We start from the raw sequence: 20,046 nt of genomic DNA, 5'->3' as shown, positions 1-20,046 counted from the left end.
CTTATGCAACACTGGGGAGAAGCTTGCCTCTGACTGTTGTCAGAGGCACCAGCTACATGCTGTCATTTTTCACCGCTACAGCCAGTGACTTTTGAGTTTAAATAGTCCTTTTCCTATCACTTAAGCTGAGAGCAACCACACTGTCCGAGGCACCAGTTTTCTTTTAACGTATTTTAGCATATAATAAAAAATTGGAATTAAAGATGAGGTTAGAAAAGGTTTGAGTTAGCTAAAAGCAATGCCAGTTTGATCTAAAACAAGTTCTTATTGAGTGAATTGGTCCAGCAAGAGAAAAAGGAAATTCCCTTCCATGCAAGAATCTGAACAACATATGGCTGCTGTCCATGACCCGTTTCAGCTCCGAAGCTGGAACTGACTCATTAGATGCATCTGGCGTCCCCAGGGAAGCAAGAGAAAACCCTGGCAGCAAGAAAGAAAAGATGGTAAAAGCCATCTGAGGCAGAAATCAGCCAAACATCCTGTCTGCACTGGAGCATCATCTTCAAGAATGACTTTAGGCACCTGCATGAAAACTGAGCCCTCAAAGACATAACACTGCTACGATATGTAAAACACTTGGGGAAAGTACTCCCATGGCCTGGAAAATACCAGCTCAGAGCAACAGGGAAAATGTTTGCGACCTCATTACAACAAGGGGCAGCCATCTAGCATTATAGTGAAATCAGTACGAGTAAATATGCCCACAGCCCTGACTGCAGAAGTGTGGGTCATAAGTTCCATAAATATAGCAAGATATGATTTATAAAATCCTGCATGGAACAATTCTCTCAGTGATGAGATGCGAAGAAGGTTTTTTTTCAGTCTTTTTGTGAGAAAAAAAAGTGAGGAAGGGCTTCCTTGAAGGCAAAGGATGTCAAAAGACCCACATGCTTCTTTATCTGCCACAAGGAGAGCACCACAGTCATCACCACCCCATGCACAGAGGTGCCTTTCTGGGCTTTCACATCCTTCCTTTTTCTGTAAGGAGTCAGGATCCTTTCACAATTTGGAAATGGCCCTGTAGCTCAAAGAGAGATTGTCTTGGAAACAACATTTATCAATGAGAAGGCATTTCATATTTCTCCCTGAACGGATATTTTTCTGGAACAGGGTCTGGTGCTCTGTTTCAGAGTCCAGCAGGCCCTGAAACACAGCTTGTTCTCAACCATAAGGTAGCCTTATTCTGAACAAGAAGGCTGATAATGTGCAAACTTTTGTCATAGCTCATGTCTATGAAAAAACGTCCATATATTAGTTTCTGCACGTGCTGTTTTCCGAAAGAAATGTGTGACATTTGAAGAGGTGAGGTGGTATCTTAGATCTGTCCACAGTGGGGTGTTTATTTAAGTGCAAAGTCAGAGAAATACACCCCTGAGAATTCTAAAATTTCAGCACTTCAGAAAAGTAAGAAATTTTATTGCCAGCTAGCTGTACATCCATCTCTCCAGAGCATCATTTCATCATCTTATTAGCATGCAAATCAAGATGACATAGCTGTTGCTGACTAATTTCAAATATGATATTTACAGCATAAATGCACTCTTGGGATCATCTTTGGCAACACCTTCCAGGCATCTCTGCATGCTGTTGACCTGAAACTGCAATTTTTTTCAACCAGGAAGATAATCATGAGGATGACTTTTCTACTCATACACTGAGTTAATGTTCTTAAAAAATATTGTATTTGACCAGTCAAACCCCACAGGTATTGTGTTCATTTATGTGTCTCATCTTCTAGCTTCTATAATTTAGCAGAAATCCCCTAAAGTTGTGGTTGTTTTTTCTCTCATTTCCACTTAAGTGACAGGAATTGAACTAATGTTCAAAAGTGGGTATAAATAAAAGAAGGATGACTCCACATATGTAGATTAAAAAATTCGAGGTGTATGTGGTGTCTGGAAATAATTATAATGATAAAATATTTTAATTATCAGGTAATACAGATTCTTACTTTTTCTATGACCACTGGTGGCCAGTCTGACCAGAGGACAGTTCCTGAACATTTTCCTTCCTGAACAAGAAATGGCCATGGACAGAGAGCATTTTCTCTAAGGAGAAGAACACAGCAGCCTTGGTATGGTCAACACAATGGTCATATAAATTTCCAAATATTCAGCTTTGTAAGTGGGGGTTATTCTGCCCACCTGGGATGCTCAGACATTCATTTTGTTGCTCTCTTGTACCCTGAAGGATTTTTGTAATCCTCCAGTGTCACATTCACATTTTCTGAAAAATCCCTTTGCCCAGGATTTTTCTCCTGGGAAGCTGAGAAGCCCCCTGAGAAAAAGGAAAACAATAATTGTCTCATTTGCTTCTCCTGTGTTTTGCTCACATGTGGAATGTGTTGGGAGATTGTTCATCCAACAGGTGATTGTCTCATTGGTTTCTGGTGTGGGTTGTTTTCACTCATTGGCCAATCAGTGCCAAGCTGTGTCGAGACTCTGGAAAGAGTCACCAGTTTTCATTATTATCTTTTTAGCATTCTGTAAGTATCCTTTCTGTATTCTTTAGTTAGTATAGTTTATTATAGCATTCTTTAATATAAAATAGTATCATAAAATACTAAATTAGCCTTCTGAGAACATGGAAGCAGATTCATCATTCCTCCCCGCCATGGGGCACTCCGCAAATACAATCCTCCAGGATTCCCTTTTTCCTCTGAGGGAGGTGGTTCAGAGGCCACGCTGGTGACTGTGCACTTAGGTGGGAGGTTGTTCATGCACTGAGGCAGTGATCTGAGCATGCTGGCAGTGCCTTGTTGCTGCAACCATGTGAAACTGAATCTGGTCCTGATTGTCACCAAAAACCCCCAAACAGTCCCAATGCTTTCTTTTGATTCCCTGCACTTTCACCTTTGCCCACATGCTCCACCACATGCCTTTGGTGCTGTCAAAGATCTGAACTACCAAGTTCCAAAATCAATTTGTGGTGAACACTGGAATTTTTCTCAGTATTTCAAAAGGACTTCAGAGGGACAAGGTACCTGAGATACTGAGCTATCCCAGGGAACCATCTGTCAACAGCCCCTCAAGGCAGAAACTACTTGCTACAGCATCAGCTGATAAACAAAAACAGAGATGACATTCAAAGAAAAAAATTGTTTACTTATCACTTGTTCTGCTTCAGCATTGTTTTAGAAAAAGCTGGATGCAGATCTTGCATGAATGTAATTGCAGATTTCAGGAACTAACTTGAAAGCCACAGAGGAAACCTTACAAATAAAACAGAATTAATTCTCTCTGGAATATGAATGCTAGCAGATTTCCCTCCCCTTCCCCCTTTCTCCTTCACTCTTTTCCCCTAGCTACATTTAAGATATCAAGCTTATAAGTTACTTCACTGAAGTTCAGAAATGGGCAGTCACTCATAAAAAAGTTGCATGAGCAAACATCAGTTGACAACAAAGGATGATGGTATTTGTTCCTGCAGAGTCACAGCAAAAAGTCCACATTCCCATTGCACCCCTCCATTGCAGCAGCTCTCTCAGAGCAGCTTCCTGACATGTTTTCCATCTACACACTGGAATGTCACTGCACTGCTTCCTGCCCTTCCAAGGGCTTTTCCACCACAGGCACCACAGTACTGGTCACTGCTCTCAGCTCTCCACACTGCTCATCTGGAGATATTTTTGCTACTTATGGTCCTTTGTGGTCAGTTTTGCTGATTATCTGGTACGACACCTAGATTGAGAGCTTTCTAGCAGGTTTGCAGGGTTTTTATTTACCTCTGAACCTATGGCAAAGCTGCAGGCACACAGCACCATGGGAAGGATTAAAAGCTGTTTTCTCTCCTTCTTTACAAAGAACTGTTTATCTATGGGTGGGCATGGATGGACACATATTTCCAGAATTCAGGAAAACTACTCTTAGTTTGCTGCATCTTCACAGACTTTTAGTAAGATCTCAGTTCTACAGTCATTGAGTCATGCCCCAGGTCTGTAAGCCTGAGAGGCGGTTGGCAAAATAAATATATATGAGCTGAAGTGTTGTACCAGAACAGTAATGGATAGTAGGGCTTCACAGAGAGAAAAAGGACTTGAGATAGACACCAGAGAAGTCTAAGTGCATCACACATCTGGTTGTGACCTCTTTATATTGCAAGGATTTATTTGGGAGAGCCACTCTCTTGAGTTATGCTGCTGTCAAGTAGCAAAATACTGCCTCTGGTTTTTGAAGTATTTGAACATTTCCAATCCTTAAATAATTAGAATTGTCAGAAAGAAAGACAGTCCATCAATCAGAAGCTTTCACAACTCCTTCTCATTTGTATGTAGATTCCTAAACCTGGAGAACTGATATTGTCAAATAATATAATAAAATAGAACAGTTCAATAATTTTCTTTTTTCTCCATTTTTTTTTTTTAACTCTACAGTATTGGATAGAAAAGAGATCTTAAAACTTTCAAAATGGAACTGGAGGAAATGTTCTCTTTTGTCAAGGTACCAGATTTGTCAGTCTTTTGTTGTTTTGGGTAATGATCTGTCCCAGAAGATGTCTGGCTCTGGAAACCACCAGGAAATTCATAACATTAGGCAGTAATTAAGTGCAAGGCAGTAATTAAAACATCCCTTAGCCCTGAACATCGGATTTCAAGGGTAAAAAGCCTTCCTGCTTTGCTCACATGTAGGTGACTTCACTTGTACCTGCAGAGATGGGGATTAGCCCTGCAATCCAAGCACGAGGACAGCTGGGCTCAGCAGCTGTGCTGGGGCATTCTGCCCCCACCAGGCCCCTTCTCCATCCCAAACCTTCTCTACCCCACAGAGCCTGAACAGCAGCCAAGGTGCTGTGGAGTGAGGAGAGGCTGATTTGAGGAAAGAGCCTGATTTGGAAGAGCCTGGCATTAGGACATTCTGTATCCTGAAAAAGGGAGAAAGGAAAAGGTTTCAAGAAGACTTGAAGAAAAAAGGAAAAAAGAGAGGGAAAGAGCATGTCCTGCATCACCACTGAGACCTTCTAGCACCCCCTCAGCACCAGGAACCCTTCAACAGTCCCATTCCTTCTCAGAGAGGGAGGCAAAAGCTCCAAAGCTTGGTTGAAATGAGGCATTTCTCTTTTTCTAAATCAGGCTGGTGCACTAGGTATGAGCACTGATAACATCTCTTATGTCATTACAACCTTTGACAATATATGCAATAATCCATTCTTGAGATCAATTAAGTAAAGTTTAAATAGTTTGCATGTCACAGATTGTCTCAGGTGATTTCTTTAAAAAACAAACTCTTCAGCACTGAAAATCAGGCAGAGAGGGAGAAAAGAACTTTTTAGAGCAGTAAAATAAGATCCAATAGCAAACCATTTGGATGAAATCTGTTTGTATGGTTTCTTTTCCTTGAAAGAAAATGAGTTATTTTCTTATTTCAGATCTCTTCTTTCTATTTGTGTTCCCAAATTTATTCCTGATTTAAGATCTTATATTCTTAGATTCTTATGTTAGACTCATCAAATTTCATAGCTGTACCACCTGAAAATGAAAGTTTAGAGTAAGAAAGATCAAAAGATTTTGTTCAGTTGTTTCCATAGGCACTGCATTATTTCCTCTGGGAAACTGTGCAAGAGGAAGCTTTCAGCCTGCTCACAGGATACAGCAGAGTGAAAATGCAATTCACAACTGGGGCAGCTCCTTTGGCTCTTTTTGTTGCTTGTTCTCTTTGAGCTCACATCAGATTAGAGCATTTCACAGTTTGTTTCAAGCTTGAAAACACAAGCTGAATAATTAGATGAAAATATCTCATAACAAATAATCCTGGAAAATATGTGGTTTATTATTTATCGGTTTGTGAGCTAGGAAGCGACATCAAGCACCCAGACATGGATACTTTTCATTAAGTGCATCAGTTCTGCATAGTAAGATAGAGTGCATTCCTCACCATAAAATATACACAAAGTATTTAAAGATGTTCAAATTCAAAGCTAGAACCATCTGCTTCTTGCTGACATCTGTTGCTTGAAAGCAAAGGATTATATGAAAGGTTCAGAAAGCTTTAGAACTCAAAAGATGCATTTGCTAAGAGAACACATTAATATACATAAATTCAAAAACTGTAATATAAACTGCTGTTTTCTCCCTGGAGTGTGGTTGCACCAGCTAGGTATAACTGAGTTTTGTATTGCAAAGAAAACAGCTCCTGTTTTCTTTTTTCAGCACATCTCTGTGCTGAAAATTAAACTTTTTCTCATTCTCCAAATACTCTTGAAAGGCAACATGTTCTTCTTCCATCATTGGAGAAGTTTGACTTTCACACCATTCACCTCTGACTTGCTCTTGCCAGTGCACCTTCAAGGTGTGATCCTCATTATTCTGAAAACTTCTTTCTGCAGAGCCTTTCCCTGTGCTTGCTTAGGGAGGTGGCTCCCCAGCATTCCTGGAAGCAGCAAACTGCATCCCCCAGCCCAGCAGGTCAATTCATTCCCTTGCTGTTTTTGCAGCCAGGTCTGACTGCCTGGCTGACAGCAGGGAGGGACTTCCCATGGCCTTCAAAGACTTGTGGGCATCTCCCTTAATGGGCAGTACCCCTCTCCCCGTGCAGATCCTGCACTGCCCTGGAAATGAAGGGCAAGAGAAGGGCTGGGAGATGTGGCAGAGGTTTTATTTAGGGCAACATCCATGTTCCTCTGAGCACCTGATGCAAGAGATGATTGGGGTGGTATATCTGCAATAAATCCAGTTGGGCTGAGTACCTGTGGGTGTGTGACAGGGTTGAAGGGCTGGAGGGAAGGGTTTGCACTGGGAGGGTTGGAGAGCAGGGTTTGCACATTTCACACATGTGGACATGGGGGAAAGGGCCTATTAAAAGACATTGGGAACTGGGAAAATGTGTGAGCCAAATAGAATGTGCAAAGTCATAGGGATCAGATGCTTTCTGGATAAGGAATGCAAAGGAACTAGAGACTCTCTGAACAGGAAGACACTGAGAATTCTGAGTGAAATTTCTGTCTCAGGGTACTACCACCTGTACCTAGTCAGTGAATGTAATATAGCTTCCATTTATTTATCACTATGTCTACATTTTGGCAGCAATCAAAATGTAGGCAGGGAGGACTTCACAGAGAAGAAGAGAAATTTGGCATTTCAACAGCTCTCTGCCAGGCCTATTGATGCCAAAAAGTATAGGAACTACATAGAAGACAAGGAAATATTTCATGACTTTAGGTTACATTGTGAAGCTCAGAGAAGGGTGATCCATTGCCTGCCATAAGCTCCAGATAGCCACAGAGAAAGTGACAAATTTAAATATGAGCATGAATATAAAGTAACATTTTATAAAACAATCATAATATTTTTTCTGTTATTTAATGTTCCTCTTAGTCACATAATCTGTGACTCCTTGAACGTCACTATAAAGCACATAAAATTTCACAAGACCTCAAGTTCAATGTGAGGGTTACACACCACTTTCGGGTTCACTGACAACACTTTATAAACTACTTTTATGCTCTTTGTTTTCACAGCCTTTTCATTTCCCTGCCAGCTTCTCATTGTCCTTGAAACAAAAGAAATCAGAGAAATCAGAAAGGTCTCTGTGCTGATCACAAACAGAGAACAGCAATGATTCAGAAACAGAATGAAAAAGCGATCAGAAAAGCAAACAGAGCCTGCCTGAAGTGCTACAGATTCTGCTCCTTACAAGACTCACCAGCAAAACAAGGTAAGATATTTAATTATTGTGCTGACATACATGCATTATTCAAAGAGACAGCAGGATAACAACATTACTAGTATTAGGAAATTCATCTAAAATTTATATTATCTCAGTGTTTTTATGAGGCAAGAGAATATACAAAGTTTGTTTCAGCAAAATAAAGCCCTTTACTTACATGGCTTGCAGAAGTTTGCAGCAGCTGGAGCCTCTGGCTTGCACTTTGTGCAATATCATCCCTTGTTGAAAGCCTCCTAACTCTGACACTGGAGACAGCACATAGCTCCCCAGTGCTTTGGATGGATAAATCCTTTAAAAACGCTCTCAGATGTGTTTTATCTGCGGCACGCACTGACAGTAGGCTGCGAAGCAGAGAGCCTGTGTGGTGCTACGAGGAAAGAGTTCCCTCTCTGCTGAATCCAAAGCAGAGGAGTCCTCGACCTCAAGAGCTAGAATAAATCTCCTGTATCTGCTGGCTCTGTGCTGGGTGCATACTTGAGCAGTAACATAAGAGCAGGAGCTGTGGCATGTGTGCTCCGCGCCGGGGCACGGGAGCAGGGCTGCTAGCACAGCCACAGCAGGACCAAGCACAGGGCTGCCTTCTGGCTTTTCATTTGTTCACATGTCTTAAAAATAAAGCAAAGATGACAGCTTCTCTATTTCAGCTCGTGGGTCCCGAAGTGGCAGCACTCTCAAGCTGTGTCCCCTCTGCTGAGGTTCCTTGTGTTCCAGATGAGGCTGCTGCTGGCTTTCTATTTCAAACCTTGATTTTCTGAGAATCTCTCTGTATCCCAGCCAGGAAATGTAACCCATACTGAAGTTTAGCATTTTGGATATCATAAATTCAGTTAATTACCTGAAAGCAAAATGAGTGCTTTCCAGATTTTTTTTCTCCTTCAGAAGAAAGATTTGTTTACTATATTTTTTCCCTTTATTTCTTCCCTTTCTACTTAAACTTACTAAATTTCATAAAACCAAGCACAGCTTTTGCAACAAGTCCTTGGTGGAGCAACTAGTGAGACAAAGAAGAAAAGTAAAAAGATATTGTAACTGAAAATAGGTAAATTTAAGGTTTCCAGGAAAAAAATTCCCTGTTCCATTTTCAAATTACATCTTCAAGACTAAAGACAATAGTTTAAGCATTGTCATATAATTCTCAGGCACTAAGGACAGGGGTTTTATGGAGAAGATGAAAAAAAGCTATATTAAGAGCAGCAAAGATAAGAAAGGAAATCAAAGTCCTCATTCATTCAATTGTATTCAGTTTCAAAAGAGGAAAAAAAGAGAAATAAGCTTACAGTCCAGAATCAAACTTTAAAATATTGTAAATTCAATTTTTGTGGCTTTATGAAATCTAAAGATAAAAGAAACAAACAAAAAAAACCCTCAAAACTTTTAACAAGCATTTCTAGCTTAAGGAAATAATAGTTTTTAATGAAGAATGATCAAATGATCTCTTTTTTTTTATTCTCTTGTGTGAACAATGGACTTGAAAAAATTCCCTACACATTTTGTGTGTGTGTTATCAATGTTTTTCTTGAAGCTGAAGACTTGAGTTCAGCTTTTATTGTTTTGGGTTTTTTTTCAGCTTTATTACGACAGTAAAACACAAGTATAACTTCAAAGTTGTTTATTAGTAATTAAATTGTCTTTCTGCATTGTAGCTGACTAGTAGCAGTGATGTATTTTGTTGAATGAGAGAGACCTCAGTTTCAATTTAGTTTCCATTTATATCCATTTCCTTTGTTGAAAACTGAAACAATAAGCCCACAGTAAATTACTTTTGGCTCCTTTCAGCTCTTCCTGTTGTTTTCACTTTTCCTTTCTCCACTAACAGTTTCAAAATACAAGGCACTATCGAAACACAGATCTTGATTTTTAAAATATTTGCTGGTTTGTTTTCTTTTTTTAAATTTAAATACATGTTTGAAATCTGTTGCTCTACTGCTCAGCCATGCTGGGGTGAGCTGTTGTCAGCTGCTGCACTGGACCTCTTCCCCCACTGCTAAACCATCAGCGAGGATGCATCTTCTCCCTCTGTGCCGGCTCATCTTTTCTATTTTTAGAAAATAGCTGGCATTTTTGACTTTCAGTCCTGTTTTATGATGTTGGAGGCCCTGTGACCTGGTGTGTAGGAGCAAGGCTTGGCAGGGAGCCTGCTCACACACGCCCAGGCTGCAGGCAGCAATCCCACGAGTGGGGTGTATCGGGATCCTCTCCAGCTTTCTGTCCATCCACAAGAGGCTAAACTTCAAAAACTGCCTGGGACCTGTGACCTGCTGCTCTCTGAAGTGTTTTGAGACAAGCAGAATATATACCTAACTTGTGAGGGCTGGACTGAGTTGAATTCAGTAGGGACATCTGAACCAGAGTACTAATTTGAGCGCCATTTAATTGCTCCCAGGCATGACTTGGTTTCTGCCCCAGGGATCTGGCTTTTGACTAAGGAAGCAACAAGCCATTGGACAGTGCAGTTACAGCCACCAGGACTGGATGATGTCATTTATCCCCAGCCCAATTCAGCCACACCACAACTGTGTAAGCCCTGCAAGCCTCTGGGTGCTTCATTCTACAGTGGCCCTGTGCAATGTTGCCTCACAACTGGAGGCAGCTGGTCACTGCAAATGTCATTTGCCTTGCTGGATATTATTGTATGTGCATTCACAGATGTTCATGCAGAGTTAAGAAAGCAGTTCCTAACATAAGAGTCACAGTTACAACTGCAACTGTGAATGTGACTATGGAAGCCTGGCCAGGGCCCCATGAGCTGTAACACAGACAGAAAAGCACAAGACTTGTAGGGTGAAGTCTGTGTCATAGTCAACCACATCAAAAACATGAGAATATTTTTTCTTTCTTTTTTTTCCCCCCCAAGGAAGTGTAGATCCTTATATATAAATTAATGTCCTATGTTTCTCATTTATCTTTCCACCCAAGAGATGGGTTGGGCTGTCCTGCCTGCAGGCTGGGAGCACTGATTAGACTTTGAAAATTGTCTCATTTTACTCACTGCTTTAAAAAAACCCAACTGTATAAACTGGATATATATATATGTATATATATGGTGTTATTTCCAATGTCAGGGTATAGGGCTTTTACAAAGCCCACACTTTATTACTTCATGAGAGATGACACATAGAGAATCCATAGGAACCACAAGGCTTAATTTTGCTATGTCATGTAAAGGCTGAGCAAGAAGGACTGAAACACTGATGCAGGGGTGATGTAAGATGAAATGGCAGGTCAATGTGAACTAGAGAGCATATTCCCCAATGTGGTAGACCTTAATTACCTTTAGGTAGCTGATCTGGAGATGAACCTGCCATTGCTTGGCTCCATGGAGACCCAGTTCTACCTAAGGCCACCTATACTCTTTCTAGGATGAGCCTGGGGCCACAAGTACCAAAGTGCTTTTGGTGGAGGCATCAATCTGCCCTGAATTGGTTCAGTCCATGGCTTGATCAGTCCCTGATGGAGGCAGGCTGTGTTCTGCAGCACTGCTTTGTCCATGTGCACTCTGCTCCCCAGCAGCCCAAGGAGATGTGTTTGCAGAGATGCAGCATTAGAACAGAGTCACAGGGGTAATTTGGAATGGAAGGGACATTTTGAGTTCATCTCATTCAACCTCTGCTAAAAGCAGGTCTAATCTAGCTATCTCTTCAGTGGCCACTCTATTATTCAGAGGTTTCCATTACATAGAGCACACCTGATCCCCATTACCTCCAAGAGCAAGATGTGATTATGATCCAGAGGGATTTTGCATCTTTTATCCCAGGTAATTACACACTTCTGGTTATTGCCATAGCTGATCACCCAGTTATTTGGTTATACTTATTTGGCATGGAAGCCAAAGCATTGTATCTCATTTTACAGATGTGGACCTAGGGCACAAGGATGATATTTGCTAGAGATTACAATCTGTGCAGAGTAAGAAACTGAGTGGTCATCTCTCAGGGCTGCCATCCTCTTTGCTGTCAGCTCTCTGTGCATTCCTGCTATTAGTTATTAATAGCCACCTTGCTATTACACATCATTTTTTGAAGTAAGGGTCAAAGTAACACAGCACTTATGAGATGCCAGCCATGTAATGGGTTCCAGTGCTGAGGCTGAAAGGGGGGGGAAATGAAAAATGCCAACACTGCTGCTGGACATGTGGTAGGCAGCTGTACTAGGGATCATCAAATGAATGATTCTCCTCAGAAAACAGCCCTTCTGACAGTCTAAAATAGGATCCAAATTAAAAAAATCTGGTTCTGGAAATGAGGAAAGGTCCCCATGGTCTTTATTGCTGTCAGTGAGAATTCATATCATAATGATCAAAAACTGTATGAAGGTGAGTATTGCTGTAACTTGTTTAAATTGAAGGCCTAGAAAAATATACTTAAGACACCTGCAATCAATTTCAATTTTGAAATTCAGTTTATACATAAGGAAGGCTTGGGAAGAATTGAAAGGCATGATAATATTTTCTTGAAAGACAAGAATATTTATATTTAAATGAGTGGCTCATAAACATAAGCATGGCCCTCACATTTTGATCTCACATCTAGATTTTGGTGAGTAATGCTATTTTCTACCTGGTCCCACCATGGTTAAATATACATAGATATAGATATATATATATAGATAGGTATATGGCATGTAGCTGGGAAATAATGTATCACTTTTGCAAAATAAAAAAAAAATTAGTATGGGCCACAGATGTATGCTAGACTAGTTCTGCTTCCTGGAGGGATCCAGTTAAGCTCCTTTGCAATCCTTATGTGGATGTCCCACATTGCCAGCCCCCACTCTAGACACTCTGCTGCATTCCTGCTGGGGCCTGCCAGGCCAGCCAAATTAGGATTGCAGCAATTTCTCACTTGAGGCAAGGCGCTAATGACACTAACTCATGTGGTCTCAGCTAGTGTGAGAACCAGGGAAAAATGGGCAAGGCCTCAGGATCTGCAAATGCCTGTTGATGCTTCAAACTGCACATTAAAAAAGGGAAGAATTCTGACTTTTTAGTTTGTAATTTATTTTAATATGTCATTAAAATGTAAAAGGCAAATCTCCTTTTTAAACCTGCAATGTGTAATACCTTGCCCATATAACTTCTGTCTTGAGATGTGACCGGCCAGTCCTTGAGCTGACATGCACCCATACTGCTGCACTGATTGCAAAGGCAGCGTAATCAGTTTGCAGCAGCAGAAGTTGAAGTTCTGGCTCAAAACTGTGTGAAAGCATATATATTCCCTTGCTGGTCACAGTGGTGCCACTGGAAAATAACTGAGGATCTGACAGCCATCATGGCTTTATATCCGCATCAAAGCTTATCCTTAGGCCTTGAACCTACCCCAGGGGGGCTGAACATTTGTTTTGGAATGCTTCACTGAGCTGTATAATTTAGGAACATCGACAACATATAACTTTAAAACCCATCACAAGAAACTCTCACGCTCAGATATAAATGTCCTGAGCCTGCACTCATGTGATCTTCCATCTGAGGGTCAGAAAGGATTTTTTATTAAATTGCCTTTCCTCTCAGAGGTCAGACAACATGGATGGATCCTGGAGATATTTTAAGTCAAGGATATTCTTCCATTGTGGAATGTATCTTCAGCCAAAAGCAAAACCTATTTCAAGTACTGCTACTTCATCAGAGGTAGGAAGGCAAAATAAACTCCTCAGGAATTAGAGAGCAGGCTTTCCATCAGTAGCTTGTGTCACTTTCCCATCAAAAATCTGCTGCTCATGTACCTTGAACATGATTGCAAAACATTATGTTTGATCTTCTGACAATTTAAGAAAATGGTGCTTTATGCACGCATCAAGTCTCCCATAAGTTAAATCTATATCCCTTTCTTCTCTATAACCTTGGAAAAAAACAAGCAGAAATAAAAATTAGGGCCTCAGAATATCATGTACAAGATATATCTGGAAATTTGAAACAACTTTGCTCATTCAAATTCATCACTTTTCATCAGGTCTGGAGTGAGGTTGAGGCTACTTCAGACCAAGCTAAGGAAAACATCAAAGTAAAATGTTCTTTTCTTGCAATGAGCTGCAATTACTTTCCTTCCTGCAAGCACAAAGCTTTCAGACATGAGGATATCTCTGACCATCCCTTATGGGTGCAGAATGAGGGAAGGCACGTCTTTAACGAGGTAGAGGAGAAGCCACTTACAGTGTATATCACCATTTGAAGCACAGCCCAGCTCTCAAGTAAAGAGCTGTATCACTGGGGAAAATGAATTGAATGCCATCTCTTCATTTGGGAAAAGGCTTCATGACTGAAAAGCAGACTGCACCATTGCAGAATAAATTGTTTATGGTGCTCCCATTACATGTAGCTTAAAACTCTTAAAAGTGCTACAGGCTTGTCTGGATTGAATTACAAAAAAGATTGATTTCTTTTGTTTGACAAAAACTAGAATTGCTTCAGCTCTTTTCAAGATCAGTGTTGTTCCAGGTGTCTTCATTCTTCTCAAACCCATTATTTTCCAGCTTGCTTTACACATTTCTGTATAGGAGGAATGGGAATGCAGGAGCTGTAGCAGAGCACTAAGGGTTCTGACTCCTCCTCCCACTGCTGCTGCTTTCCTCCTGGTTTTCTTCTATTCTCCTTTTCGCTCTTCCCTTTAGCCTACCTGATATTTGCACTTGAAGAGAAGCTCAGTGACATCCTGGTACATTGTCTAATGCTACCACTTAATAGAAATAATGGAGGAGAAGGATTTCCTGACTGCTCCAACCCCAGGAGATCCTGCTTACAGCTGAAGAGACTGCTAAGGAGAGGGGCACTGGTCCCTCAACAGCATTCCACAGCCTTATCACCATTGCAGTGACCCCATGTGAGGCCATTTTGTATTTTCTTACAACCCACTCAGCTACTGCAATCCAACCTGAAAGTCCAAATGTCCAAAAGCTGTGTGCTCTGCCATGGCTGCAGTACAGGTGCCCACACCCCTGGGTTGAAGGGCCTCATTCTTGTGTATGACATCCAGGGGTCAGCCTGTGCCACTGGGTCCCTCTCTGCAGCAGGGGCACTGGCTTGTGAGGAATGAGGAGCACTGCAATGCCTACCAGGCAAGGACACCTAATGAAATCCTTATTTTCAGAGGTGTAGCTGAACAAATCAGTACAGCTGTTCCTTTCCCATGTAACCAGGTTTAGCGTGCTAATTTGTGCTCCTGGTGTTCCCAGCCTGGCCACCACAGAGTGGGGGTCTCTGGGCTGCCCTCCCATTCCTGCACCAGGTATTTTCTGTTTTCTGGATGCCCAGCTGCTTTGACAATCCTGCTGCTGGCTGGGGCTGCCTTTCCCCCTCACCTTTCACAGGCACACAAGGCAGATGCTGTTAAGGTCTTTTTAAGGCTGCTGCATTGCTAGAACTTCAGTGCTGCTGTGCCTGGCAGCTGAGTGCCAGCTGCTTGGAGAAGAGCCCTTTTCCATGAACAGCAGCACAAGCTATGAGCAGTAGGAACTGGTGGTCTGAGGTGGGTGTCAGCAGAAGCAGGACATGTGTATTGGTTGTAGGAGCAGGGGGTGTGTACTGTTGGTAGCTGGATGGATCAATAGCTATGCATGTGCTGAAACTCAGATGATCTAAGGCTGGCCATGACCTCCAGGATCAATAAACATAGGGAAACCCAATAATTTTCTCAGTGTAATCTGAAATGGATTTGGACTCAGGACCCTTCCCGTCAGGGCCTTCATGCATGTTGTGAAGATGCAGTTTTTGTCAAGCCCTGAGCGCAGTCCCCACTGCCAGGGGCTCTCAGCACAGGATTCTCTGGTGCCAGGCTGCCCTCCAGCCACCACTGCCAGGCAGCCAAGGGCCAATAACTCCCCAAAAACAAGAAGGTGTATGCCAGGGTTGCTGCTGAGGCCTGCCTCTGGCACCCATACCACAGAGGGCTGCAGCATCTGTTACACCCAAATAATGTTCTGAAGGGCTAAATAGATAAATATTGGAGTTGTTGATGAAAGGAAAGAGTGCCAGATGCTTTTGGCCAGCAGAACAGGAATGCGTCCCATTGCCTCAGGTTGAAAAGGCTTTGGATGTTTGGGACTCGCAAAAATTAGAGGGAGGAAGCATTAGTAACAATATCTGACACAAATTTGCCTCATTCATAGACAAATTAACCTTAATCATCCAATTTATAAATCAGCTTTAAGTGAAAGCCCACCCTCCCCCCCCCCCCACTGCTGCATATTTGGTGGATTAAGTTGTTTGGTTTCAGTGATAAATTAGAAACATCTGCTTCAGCTGACAGCCTGGAATGGAGGCGTGCACAGAACATGGCTGGCTGGGCTGCTCTCTCTGGTGGGGGATTCTGTGCCAGGCCATTCCTGCCCACCCTGGCCATAGGGCTGAAAGGATCAGGGTCAGGGTCCCCCTCTGCCCTGGGGCTCAGCGGGCAGGGGATGCCCACGCCTGCCCCTGGGCTGGCTCAGGATGGTTCCTGGGGAGGTGGGAGCAGTATTGAGCATCTCCAGCAGTGTACTCTTGGCAGAACCTTCCTTTTAAGGGTGTCTTGGCAGCTCTTCCATGCAAACAAAATTGTTTCTGCTATGGGATCATCATGTCTTAATGACAAGGAATCCAAAGCTCGTGCCAGAGTCAATGCAGAGGCTGCTCAAGCATTAGCACTGATGGCAGTGGGTGTCCCAGCCATCCCTTCTGACGAAGAAAATGGTCCTAACCAAGGGACAGAGAGGTTTTACAGCCCTGGCCTATCCTTGCAGAGGTGATACAACTTCTGATTGCTGAGTCAGGTTGGACATGGCCAAGAGACACATCTCATCAAGGTGCTTCACATGGGTGTTTAACTTGTTCAGGAGGTATGAAAACAATCCTCCTGGCTACAAGTCCTTATCTGCAGGAGGGGAAATCTAGGGCTAAATCCTGCCAGATACAGCAAGCCAGATATGTCCTGGGGCATCCCTGGAGCTGCACTCACAGCAGACCCAGCCTGTGCATGTCCTTGTGTAACACACGCAAAAGGAACTGTGAGGACTGATCTGACCTCAGCTGTGACCTGACTCTCGCTACAGGGATTTAATACATGCCCTGTTGGGCTGCAGAAACACATGTTTTACACACACCATTCAGACATTTTTTTCCCAGCCTTTGGCAATCAAAAGTCTCAGACAGAAGCCCTGACTCTCAAGGACAGAGCACGTCTGCAGAAAGGGAGAATACAAGATAAGCAGTAGTTTCTAACAGCTCCTGTTCCCAGGATGCCCTTTTATTTTTTCCTGGGTATTTTCTCCTGGTGAGTTTAAGGATTATCTGCATTTGATAACAAATTGGGTATATCTGTCAGAGGCAGGCACTCCAGGCAGGCTCAGAGCAGACTCTCACTGTACAGAACAGATCCTAAAATTTAGGCACCTCCTGGTAGTGCAGGAGGCACTGTTCAGGTGTGACACAGTGCAGAGGGATGTGTTTCTGTCTGTGAAATTCCATGAACAGGAATTTTGAATCAGGACTGAGGTGTGTGGCCTGTCAGCATGGAGATAGCCATCCTAGGCAGCTCTGCAGAGGAAATTCTCAATTCTCCTTAAAAAGCTGAGGGCAGTCTCCAATGCAGCTCCCAAAAACCCTGGTCCAATGTGAGGCTGTGTAACCCATCTGTAAATCTTAAAATGCAGAGAAATACAGCCCCTTCTCTAGAGAATCAAATAATAATCACTGCACAGCCATGGAGGTCCATGGAGGCTATGCAGCAGAGCCCCTCTGAGACCCCAGGGGCCAAGCCAGGACAGGGAGTACCTGCTCCCTCTGGGGCTGCAGTGAGGAGGGGAGAGGGCATAGGATAACCTGTTTTACAGTTAGCCAGGACTACTGGTCCTGCTCATCCTGCCTAAACTGTTCCCATATGTCTGACTATTGATGTTACTTGATCTTTGCATTCCCATTTTGGACTTTCAGACACATGGAGAAATTAACGATGATGAAGTTGAGTCAGTAAGAGAACATTTTTTCTTTATTTTCCTTTCCCTTTTCCCAAGATAGGGAAAGAAATGAAAATTCCCTTATTCAAGGAGAGGAGCAGGAGCTGTGATCCAGACACCAGGACACACAGCTTTATGCAAGCTGTTTTGCTGGAGTGTAGGCCATCCTATCCCCACTCCCAAAATTGCTGCCTCTCCCTGTAATAGTTTCTTGCTACCCCACATCAAAGCTGGTGCTCAGAGGTCATCTGCAGACACCTACCACCACTTTCTAGCAGGAATATGAATGGCACAAACAATAACTCAGGAAAGGACAAAGCAGCCTTGGTCTTTCCACTGGGAAATCAGCTGTCCAGAAGCTGGAGAGTGCCTTCCCTGGTCATTTGAGCAGGCTACAGCATGGCCCATCATCCACTGTAGTTTTGGGAGGAAGGGCTGCCCCCCTCAGGAGCCTCCTGTGAGGAAGCAGCAAAGGGGTTTACCCTGGGTGAACACACAGACACACCAGGGAAATGGAAGGTCTGTAGAAGGAGGCTGCCAGGTTGGTAGTTCACAGAAGGAGACAAGCAAAGATGAGTGGGACTGTGGGTTGCCAATGCAGGGCTATGATCTCAGGTTTAGGGGCCAAAACAGGACAGACTCTGAGAGATAACTGTCAGAGCATGCCTGTGCAGAGCTGGAACTTACAGAGACTCAAAGGAGCCAATTGCTCTGCAAAACAAATACCAACATGGTGTCTAGAATAAAGAATGGATGCAAAGAGTAATCTACATGCTTCTCTGCATTTCCACTGCTAAGTGATAGCGAATAAGGGTTGGAAGTAGCAGACTGGGGTGTGCTGGGGAAGTAGGTTGAATCCCCAGGTGCATTGAGAAGCAGCAGGCTGGCGCTGTGCAGGAACATCAGTGCAGGCCTAGCAAGGCTGGCATAACATCAAGTTTTTATAGACTCCTGAAAAGGAAAAAGACTTTTGGTCTTGAGTCGTAACTGCTAGTGAGAATAGCAGATGTATGTTCCAGCACCAAGAGAGTCCTCCTCCAAGAAAAGGGAGAGTTTTCCTGGACAAATCCAGAAGAAAACCAAGCTTCTCTGTTTTTTTCCAAGGGGTAAAAAACCCAGGGGAGGTCTCTCTCTCAGCAGCTCACAAATCACTTTTCCCTGTGCTGCAGTGATGGGGCTCCTACGCTGGCCTGGCTCCAGTCACGAGGCCATCACAGCAATGGGAAGAGGTGGGGTGAGCAGGCCGGACACTCATCTCTTCAGCTCTGCCTGTCCAGCTCTCCTTGCTTTTATAGCAAGTCACTCCCTGTTTTTATTGCACATTTTTTAAACTACATTTCAGGTCCCACCTCAGCTATTAATGCTCTCCCCACTCTCATTTTTTCCTGAAGGAAAAATATCTTTATTGCAGAATGTAGGGAGAAAAAAAATAAGAGAGGGAGAAATAAAACAAAGTTTATTAATTACAATACATCCAAAAACCCCATTCCCTTAACTAAACAGTTCCTTATCCATTCCCTTAGCTTCAACCTTGGACTCCTGCCAAGGAGATGTTCCTGTTTCTTGCAGGATGTCTGATTTTGGGTTTGGGGTCTCTCCAAATGAGAAAGGGAGAACGTGAGTTGAAAATAGGATGGGTGGCCTGATGGTGTCCAAACATAATCAACTGTCTCCATTAAATTTTTGAGATCTGGCCCCATTTGGGTCTGAGAGACGTGATAGTCACATGGATGAGGAAGACAAATACAGTAGATAGACTGAAGATGAGCCAATACATTTAAGCCAGCACAACATATGGACTATCACATCTCTCAGCCTAGGAATGATTGCTCCCCACAGATTTCTACTAAGTTTGCCCAGAGTAAGTGAAACATCCCAGCCAGTGAGACTTTTCCCTTCTTTCCCTCTGGATTATTTTATAACTGTATATCTCTCACTGCCAGGATGTGTTTTGGCATTATTCATACCTTATTCTCCCCCTTTAAAAGTGGTCATCATTATCCTCTGTGATAAGAATTAATTTTATACCAGAGAGTTCTGTTCTTCCCAACACCTAAACCTCACAGAAATGTGTGAACTCCTTGGTCATGTGGCCCATCCCAGCTCAAAGGTGTAACGAAACTGTAAAGTATCTTTTAAGACTTGAATCAGGTGCTTTGCTGTTCTGCTTTCATCACTTTGGGCTTTCCCATCTGCATCCAACATCAGGTGAGTCTCAGACAAACAAGAACAGTTTCACACTGCTTTTCAAAAAATGAAAGCTGAATCCTAATTAATGAAGAACACAAACTGTTTATTTCAGCTTTGGGAAATCAGAGTAGTCTAGATTCCTTCTTCAGCCCAACAGAGAAATGCAGAGAGGTGATGTGCACCTTTTACTTTAGAGAGACTGGGAGCAGACATAAATACCCTTTGCTGACAGTTGCAGCCCTATATCTGTAACCAAAATACAAATCTGCCCAGT

At 42.8% G+C, this 20,046-nt stretch overlaps 1 protein-coding gene across 2 annotated transcripts in view; it reads right to left on the bottom strand.

Moving 5' to 3' along the window:
- Positions 1-20,046, bottom strand: part of C1QTNF7 (C1q and TNF related 7) — a 50,282-nt gene that overhangs the window by 27,700 nt on the left and 2,536 nt on the right. Inside the window, exon 1 of one of the 2 annotated variants that reach the window (XM_030947557.1) lies at positions 7,819-8,419. The exons of the other annotated variant lie outside the window; for it this stretch is intronic. The gene's annotated coding sequence lies outside the window, so the exon portion shown is untranslated. Of the gene's footprint in view, positions 1-7,818; positions 8,420-20,046 lie in introns of those variants that run through there. 2 annotated transcript variants of the gene reach the window in all.

This window comes from Camarhynchus parvulus, chromosome 4 (assembly GCF_901933205.1).
Source record: "Camarhynchus parvulus chromosome 4, STF_HiC, whole genome shotgun sequence".
Lineage (NCBI taxonomy): Eukaryota > Metazoa > Chordata > Aves > Passeriformes > Thraupidae > Camarhynchus > Camarhynchus parvulus.
This window is presented reverse-complemented; position numbering and strand designations above follow the sequence as displayed.